Here is a 7,470-nt window from a genome sequence, read left to right as displayed (position 1 = left end):
TCTAAATATGATTAAAAATTTATACATATGCTAAAAATACCCAAGAGTGGGTTCAAATATAGTGAGTTGTATGGAGGATTTGAGAGGAGAAAGGTCACATTGCTAGGGGGAGGGTGTCAGAAAAAGCTTCATGGAAAAGATTTGCTGGACCTTCATTCATTCACTTCATTTATCAAGCATTATCACCTCAGGTTCTGGGGAATGCTAAAAATTAAAAAAAAAACATTCCTGTCCTCAAGAAATTTATACTTTATGGGGGTGGGGATAGTGAAATTGAAATGAGAGAACATGAAGACAAATTAGTAAATATAAAATATATGCAAACATAAAGTAATTTTTTTAATGGGAGGACAGGGGACTAACAACTGTTGAAATCAAGAGAGGTCTTACTGAGATGATGGCATTTGAATTAAGATTTGAAGGAATTTAGGGACTTTACAAGAGAGAGATGAGGAAGGAGTGTATTCCAGCTATGGAAGTAGCCAGTATAAAAGTATAGAAGTAGGAGACAGAAGATTGTGTATAGAATAAGGGGCAGCTCAGTGGTGCAGTGGATAGAGCACCAGCCCTGGAGTCAGGAGTACCTGGGTTCAAACCTGGCCTCAGACACTTAATAATTACCTAGCTGTGTGGCCTTGGGCAAGCCACTTAACCACATTTGCCTTGCCAAAACCCTTAAAAAAAAGAATAAAATATATGTTGATTAGACTGGATTCTAGAGCTCCCAAGAAAGAGTTGTGCAAGTGAATGGAGCCACATTCCAAAGGGTTATAAATGCCAAACAGAGGAGCTTCTATTTAGTCCTGGAGGCTACAGAAGGCCCTGGAGCTTCTTGAGCAGGGGAACGAAATGATCAGACAGTTCGGTGGCTATTGGAGAGGTGAAAGCAGGAAAACTCATTTGGTTGTTGTTTGGCCAAATATGTTCAATTCTTCATGAGCCCATTTGGTGTTTTTTTGGCAAAGATACTGGAGTGGTTTGCCAATTTCTTCTCCAACTCATTTTACAGATGAGGAAACTGAGGCAAACAGGGGTAGGTAACTTGCCCAGGGTCACATAGCCATTCAAATTTGAACTCAGGCCAGATTTGAACTCAGGAAGATAAATCTTCCTGGCAACAGATGTGCTACTCTACCCACTGCATCACCTAACTGCCCCAGACCCATTGAGCAAATAGTCTAAATGAAAGAAGATAAGACCTGGACTAGAATAGTGGCAGTGTTAATGGAGAAAAGTGTCTAGATGTAAGAGATAAGGTGTAGATCAAATCATTAGGACTTGGCAACTGGTTATTTAATTAACTTATTATCCAATTGGAGATGTTGGAAAGTGAAGAATAACACAGAGGTGTCAGATCCTGGTGTCTAGAATTATGGTTGGTGATCTCCATAGATAGAAAGTTTAGGAAAAGGAGAAGTCTGAAGAATTTGAACAAATAGAGAAGGAAGAAATTCTTTTCAGCCATGGGAGATAATATATGTACAAGGCAGGAAAGGACAGATCAAGATTGGCTGTAATATATAGTCTATAAAGGGCAAAGTATTCACTAAAGCTGGAAAGATATCAGACAGTTCATCAATAAGCTAAAAGTGTACCTTTACATTTCTCCATCAAGTACACTTCTTCATCAATTTGATGAAAATGAATACTAAAATCTAAAGCTTCCCTAGTGCATCTCAAAGAGATTTGCCCTGAATCTTCTTATAAAATTAAAGAATTCTTTTCTAAAAAGAATAATAACACTGAGTTTTATAAGTTCATTGTTTTGAAAGAACATTTACTCTATGACTAGAGGTTCATTTAAGGTAGTGGCATCTTATATATTTAACAGACCATTGGTTTTTAAAATGTTTTTCCCCTGAGAGACCATCATGCAGTATTTTATACTCTGTGGCAATGAGGCCATAAAACTGACAGATGGTAAAATAGATAAATTCATTTAGGACCAAATATAGGACTGGATATTGGGCTATGTCTATGAGTTATAGAGAACTGATGAATGGAGCAATCACTTTGCTAAACTGGATTGTGGAGACCTCAATTGCCAGGTCAGAGTGGAATGTCTACATGGCTAAGGTCCCCACAGGGTAAAGATTTGCTTCTCTATTTCATTATAAGAGTGTGAATCTGTTCCCTTGACAGTCATTTCTAGCTCAGGCATTTCACCATATACTTCAGTCAAAATCTATTCATTTGAAAGGTAGGGTAGAGTAATGAGAAGAGCATTTGATTTGAGGTTGGTAAGCAATTAGGTGATACAGTGGCTAGAACACCAGCCCTAGAATCAGGAAGACTTGAGTTCAAATGTGCCCTCAGATACATACTAGTTTTGTGATCCTGAACAAATACTTACTTAGCCCTCTTTTTCAGTTTCCTCATCTATAAAATGGGAATAATAGCACCTACCTTTCAGAATTTTTTTTGTGAGGATCAAATACATTGTTTTACGTAGCATAGTACCTGGTACATGTTGCTATATAATTATTGCTGGTGATGTTTCTGTTGCTGCTGCTGCTGCCTGGATCCAAGTCTCAACTTCTATTAGACTCTAGGTGATGTACTTAGTGACCTCTCAGCTTTGCTGAGCTTAGTTCCTCAAATATAAAAATAGAGATAATATAAGCTTTGTCTATTTCCAAGACTTATAACTATGTAGTTTGAGTGAGATTAATGGATATAAAATGTTTTATTCATTGTGAAAGCCATAGAGTGAAGTGTATTTCTCAGGAAATTTAAAGAGTATAAGGTGGACTTAGCTAATAAGTTAATAAATTTTCTACTGGAAGGGAGCTGAGAGGTCTAAACTTTTTATTTTATTGTTCTTGTAGGAAGAAGTGCTCTCTTTCTCAGAATAGGACAAGTCTTTAGTAAGAGGACACCAAGGAAGAGCTTGAATTGTTGGGCAGCTTTATAATTCTGTTTTCAGACCACACTAGAGAATATGGAAGGGAGTTCTTTCCATTTTCTACTCAAACACTTCTAATAGCATTCTTTTTTTGACCCTACTGCTGATTATAGCTCTCAGGATGGGTTACTCTGAGATCCAGAGCTCCACCCTGACCACAAGAGGGGACTATGGAAATATTTCTGGAAACTCTCCAAGGCTGTTCTTCAATTATCTCTATAAGAAATGTAGTTATCTATAGGGCTGCCCCATATACATTTTAGAGTCTAGTTCTTAGGAACAGTGGCAGCAACATTCTTCTTGAGGTTTGAAATGATGTCACTAGTCAGTGACTTGGCTTAAGTGAACTGAATTAAATTTTACTTATTTCCTACCCAGAGCAGGGGAATATATTTACCTATCCCAAGAACTAGTTCTATGTCAAAATATTGTGGTGAGAGGCTGTCTTGTTTCTCTTTAAGTCAAAGGAACCTACACTGGGAGCAACCATTAGGAACTATTGGTCCTACCTTTCTTCTGGAGATCTTGAAAAACAAACTCTGGGCAATTTATATAACCTGATCCAGTTCCTTACAGGAAAACAGCAGAAAGATATTGACTCCAGTTGAGGTAAAATGTTCATGTACTGAGTGAGGAAGGAAATTAGACTATAGAACAGCTCTATGAGTTGATACAGAGCAGGAAACAGAGACCCTTCAGGAAGTCCAAGAAAATAGTGTTTCCATAGCTACTTAAAGATACTTTTTTTTTGTGGTCAAGGTGGGGCTATGGGACCTAGGTTAAAAAGAGAAGATTGGTTAAATAGACCAAAGTTACTCATTGTCTCAGAATCTGGAAAGAGCTTTATACATACAGTCAGTGAGGCCATTGTAATGGCTTGAGAACCTGTCCCTGGAGAGGAATTTTGAGGAGCAGGGAGCCCAAATTGAAACCCAAGCAGTCATGATACCTAACATTTTAGGCATGGAAAGCAACATACAAAAAGGTATGGAGCTAGAAAATAATGTTTTCTAAACTGGGTTGTGTAGATCTCAATTGCCAGGTGAGAGGGCAACTAATATGAAATGTTTGAAAGGATAACCTGCAGCCAGACTGTAAAAGGCTTTCAGAAATTTCTATTTTTTCCTGAGACAAGAAACTAAAAGTGTCAATCATGAGGACTTGGTGGGGGGTGCAGGGAGGGAGGTGTCCCTGATGTGTTAGAAGGGTTGCCCAATAGAAGTTGAGTAGGGATTCTTGACTCTTTATGAGACCTTTCTGTTTCCTTCACTGTCTAGATAAAACTGACTTGAAGCTTTGTGAGCCTAAATGACAGTGAGAAAATTGGTGAGGTGCCAGCAATGGAACCCCCAAGTTCTATGTGGGTCAGAGCAATGAGGAAGACAAATGAATGGTTCAAAGGAATAACAAGGCCTTGGTGTCAGGACGGAATTTTTGACACAAAAGGGTTACAGTTGGAAGCACTGGTTTCTCCTGTATAAAGACAGGTGCCTCCTGTCTTCCCTAATTCTTTTCTCTTTTCTACCTTCATTGTTATATAGGAGTAATTTTCTATTAGAATATTCTGGAATCATCAGAATTGGTGTTCTGTCTTTATTCCTCTGTGTCTAATAGCACTGACGATGCTCAATATATATATATGTCAAGTTGAATGGGAAACTTCTTAAATGACAATTCTTTATGAAATGAATGGGTGGAGCTAGAACAACCCTTAACAAGTATATATTCCTGTATTATCTGCCCCTGACATAAGGGTGTGTGAGGGGTGGTGAGATCAGGGTGGGGATGGACAGTTGGTCTTAATGAAGAAGGGATACTTGCTTTTCATGGAAAGTTGGACTAGATAGCAATTGATGGTTTTCTTCCAATTTTGCAATTTTATCATAAAAGATAGTTTTCTTATGGATTTATGTATGTGAATTAACTTTTCTCTTTCCTTATTAATTTATTTTTAGCATTCATTAAAAAACATTTTGAGTTTTGAATTCTCTTCCTCATTTTTGTCTCTCCCCCATCCAATGGATAGGCAAACAATATGATATCAATTTGACATGTGAAATCATGTAAGACATATGTCCATATTTGCCAACTTTGCCTAGCTCTCAATATATAAAAGACAAGAAACATAAAAATGTGAAAAAAAGTATACCTCTATCTACACTGAGAATTCATCAGCTCTATCTCTGGAGGTGGATAGCATTTTTCATCATGGGTTCTTTGAAATTGTCTTGGATAGGGGCAGCTAGGTAGAACACTGGAGAGAGCACCAACCCTGGAGTCAGTAGGACCTGAGTTCAAATGTGGCCTCAGACCCTTAATAATTCCTAGCTTTGTGAACTTGGGCAAGTCACTTTACCCTATTGCTTTGTAAAAGAAAAGCCAAAAGAAATTGTCTTGAATAACTGTTTTGATCAAAGTAGCTAAAGGTCTTTCCCAATTGGTCATCAAGACAGTTGTTGCTGTTATTGTATCATTTTCTTGTTGCTCACTTCACTTTGTATCAGTATATTCCCAGATTTTTCTGAAACCATCTTGCTCTTCATTTCTTATAATATTTAAAGAAATCAATTCAGACTACTCATTGGAAGGATTCATAATGAAGCTAAAACAGCTCAAATACTTTGGCCACATAATAAGAAGATAGGACTAATTAGAAAAGACCCTGATGTCAGGAAAGATTGAAGGCAAAAGGAAAAGGGGAATGGCAAAGATGAGCTGGCTAGATATCATGGAAGCAATAAACATGGGCTTGGACTGACTTTGGGAGATTTTGGAGGACAGAAGGATCTGTGTGCTATGGTCTATGAAATCATTGAGAATCAGAAATGAACATTTCTTCACAATCATTTATCATAATTTGTTCAGTCATTTCTCCAGTTGATAAGCATCCCTTCCATTTCTAATTTTTTTTTTTAGATTTTGCAAGGGCAATGGGGTTAAGTGGCTTGCCCAAGGCCACACAGCTAGATAATTATTAAGGGTCTGAGGTCGGATTTGAACTCAGGTCCTCCTGACTCCAAGGCTGGTGCTCTATCCACCGCGCCACTTAGCCACCCCCCATTTCTAATTCTTTACCACCACAAAAAGAGATGTTATAAATATTTTTGTACATATAGGTTCCTTTCTCTTTACTTTGATCTCTTTGGGATACCGATCAATATTTATTTGAAGACTTCCTCATCAAAACCATTCTAATGGGAGGCTGCAGTGAGAGAAAAGAAGTTTAGGAGAATATTTTCCATGTTCATGAGTTAGAATTGGTAGCTGTTGTAATCTGTAATCTATTATCTGTAATCAGTGATTGTCTTTTAGTGACTGTTACTGCAAACTTGACTTGAGTCAAGCGTGTGACACGGCAGCCAAAAAACCAAATGTGATTTTCAGCTGTGATAATAGAAGCATAGTGTTCAGAATGAAGGATGGGATAGTTTTGCTGTTGTACTCTGCCTTAATCAGACACCATCTGGAATATTGTGTCCAGTTATGGCGTGCCACATTTTAAGAATGACACTAATAGTTTGGATTCATATCCAGAGAATGGCAACTAGAAAGTGAGGAGAACTGGAGACCACACAATAAAAGAAAATTAGATGAAGAAACTGGAAAATGTTTTCTAAGATCCTTGAGAGTTAGGGATTGTTTCATCTTTATACATATCCTTAGCCCCTAGCACAGAGTCTGACACAGAGTAGACTTAATAAATCCTTGTTGTTTGATCTGGAGAAGCCTTTATGGAGGGAGCATGAGAGATATCTTAAAAGTGTTTAGAGGAATAGCATGTGGAAAAGGGATTTGATTTATTTATCTCGGCCCCAGAGGCACAACTAGTAGCAGTGAGTAAATATGAAGAAAAGCAACTTTATGCTTAAAGTAAGGAAGGACTCCCAGCAATCAGAGTTATCCAGATGTGGACTGGTCTGCCTTAGAAGGTGGTGAATATCTCATTAATAGAGGGCTTTCAGTGAAAGCTGCATGACCACTGTCCAGGAAAGTTGTTCAGTAGATTTCTGCTCAGGCAGAGTTCCGTTACCCTTCCAAATTCTGACATTCTGTGGTTTTGTGATTTTTGGTCCATTGAAAATAGAACTGATGATCTATAATATAGAAATATGGCTAGTTGGATAGAAGAAAGGATGCATTTGAATGGAGTTTTAAATGATTCTTCTCACGATAGCAGTAAGTCATTCAGGATAATCCAGAATGCAGATAAACCACTTGCAGATAACCAAAAAGATGACTCTAGTTCCTTTTAAAGTGGAGGACCATTTGAACTTGGTCTCTGAGATAGCTGCAGTGCCTTTTGGCTCTTTCTACCACTCACTGGCCAAGCCAAAAGCAAAACTGGCTAGAGGAAAAGATTGATACATTGAAAAGGCCCTGAGTCATCTCCCAACACAGCATCAGGGGAAATTCAGGTGCCCTCTAAGAAGGTGCATATGCTGGTAGATTAGGACTGGCATCACACGCACACTATTCAATGGAATCCATTAGGTGTCATAGGGTGAAGGAGACACCATTCCTATCCCTGGCTAATGACTCTCTGGCCTTGGCATCATGCCTGAAGC

The sequence above is a fragment of the Macrotis lagotis genome, chromosome X (assembly GCF_037893015.1).
Source record: "Macrotis lagotis isolate mMagLag1 chromosome X, bilby.v1.9.chrom.fasta, whole genome shotgun sequence".
NCBI classification, from domain to species: Eukaryota; Metazoa; Chordata; class Mammalia; order Peramelemorphia; family Peramelidae; genus Macrotis; species Macrotis lagotis.
This window is presented reverse-complemented; position numbering follows the sequence as displayed.